Source organism: Penaeus japonicus, unplaced genomic scaffold, assembly GCF_977035675.1.
Source record: "Penaeus japonicus unplaced genomic scaffold, GWHDUDI00000001_assembly GWHDUDI00000006, whole genome shotgun sequence".
In the NCBI taxonomy this organism is placed as follows: domain Eukaryota; kingdom Metazoa; phylum Arthropoda; class Malacostraca; order Decapoda; family Penaeidae; genus Penaeus; species Penaeus japonicus.
This window is the reverse complement of record NW_028234408.1, coordinates 38,198,046-38,200,042: the sequence shown is the minus strand read 5'-3', so window position 1 is coordinate 38,200,042 and position 1,997 is coordinate 38,198,046. Positions and strand designations below refer to the sequence as shown.

The 1,997-nt window shown below is 45.1% G+C and overlaps 1 pseudogene; it reads left to right on the top strand.

Moving 5' to 3' along the window:
- LOC147471727 (uncharacterized) overlaps nt 1–1,702 on the top strand; it is a 1,887-nt pseudogene extending 185 nt beyond the window's left edge.
- Nucleotides 1,703–1,997: the final 295 nt, after the last annotated feature.

Below are 1,997 nucleotides of genomic sequence, written 5' to 3'. Positions count from 1 at the left end.
CGACGATGTGGAAGTGGTCAGTGACAGTGGGAAGGGCAGGAGAAGGCTGTTATTCCCAGAATCCTGCGGAATGTCCTTCATTGAAAAACTAAAGTGGGCAATGGAACTTGGAAAAGAACATTGACATTTTGAGCCGCTGCTAAAGGAAGCGAAAGGAAGACCGTATCTTACGGTAAAGGACGAGGAAGCGGAGCAGTTCCTGACATCTCAGGGATATAAGGGGACAGTGCTAGTTGTCCCACAGAAAGGGGAAAAAATGACGAAGGTCATTATATTTCAGTACCCATTAGAATTAGACCCAGACTTCCTCCTCTGCGACGAGAGGATTGTTTGGGTGAAAAGGCACGAGTCACGAGGCGAGGAGCGATGTCAGCTGGTTGCCCTCATGAAAGGAGAAGTCCCGGAGAAGGTCTTCATATCTGGGGCGGGGTACAAGAGGGTGGCGCCGTATGTGGAGCCGCCAGTCCTGTGCCTCAAGTGTAGCAGATGGGGACACAAGTCGTGGACCTGTCAGCAGGACGCCAGGTGCAGGTTCTGCGGCAGGAAGCATGACTCCAGGCTTTGCAGAGAAAAAATAGAAAAAGGAGAGAGGGTGAAACCTTGCTGCTGCAATTGCGGAGGCTCGCACAATGCTGGGGCTCTGTCATGCAAGGCAAGGCCAAAGGTGGAACTTAATTCCTCGGCTTCCCGTAAAGAAACCGAGGAAAAGGCAAAAGGACTGACCACCAGGCGACCTGTGCAGGAGAGTATTCCTGTACCGCCCCCCAATGCTTGGTTGCAAGGCCCACCGCGAGGACTGCAACTCCAGGAAGATGACCGGAATGCAATGAACAAACAAATCAACGGCCAGACGACAGAAGACACTGCAGCCCAGGAAACGACGAGAGACAGTGATGCAGATTCTCCAGTAAAAGAGATATCTGCAATTGCTGGAATGCTGCATACATTAATGCAGAGGATGGATGCAATTGAAAAAAAAGATTGCGATAGTGATGGATAGTGCTGTAACAGACATGAAAAAGGGAGTGGAGGCTGAGGAAGAAGCTCCCGAGCAAGATATCCCAAAGAAAGACAACAGTGTTTTAGTGGCTGAGAAAAACACAGAAAGTAAAATTACGATCAAGGGAAAAGAAAGGAAAATAATTCCGAGTGTAGTGGAAGGAACAACATCAACGACCTTCAGGTCATTGTTACTTAAATGCAAAGACGCGGAAAAGGATAAACTTCTTAGAAAGTGGGAGTTAGTTCAGGAAGAGTGGGCAAACATCCAGGAACCGTTTGCCAAATATAAGGGAACCATAAAGGTCTGATTGAGTGTGGTAGTATTAAGATAATGTCATGGAATGTGAGTAGTTTACTTACTAGAGTAACAGACGTCCACTATTTCGTGTTGAAAAATGACATAGACGTAATATGTCTCCAGGAAACTAAGGACATAAAAGGTGACACTCTTAAACTCAATGGTTATATAGCATACCATCTTAATTCCGGAGACCGGACACGGGGAGTGTCTACTTACGTTAAGAGTGCAATGCCTTCTGAACTGCTAGAGATACCATGTAGAAATAAAGGTATTGAAAGTGTATGTGTGAAGCTGTATTTACAAGAAGGTGAAGTATATATATTACAAATTTATACATCTCTGGGAGATGCTTTGATCTCAGATACCGACCAGATTGCATGTACTTTGACTCGACTCTGATAGTGGGTGACTTTAATGCTAGGCACCCGCAATTAGAGATGGGCAAAATTAATGATAATGGTATCAGATTTTATCAATTTCTCAAAGATAGGCCTGATGCATGCTTGCTGGGTATACAGAGGCACGACACACATCAAGGGTGGACGACTTGATTATGCCTGTCTGCTTGGGCGGTCAGGGATCAAGAGAATGTGAAATAGTAATGAACTACTTAGTGATCATTTCGCCTTGTATATTAAGTTAGCTTAGTAAAAACAAGTTTAAACTTCAAAGAAAAAGGCTTGTCGTAGACACA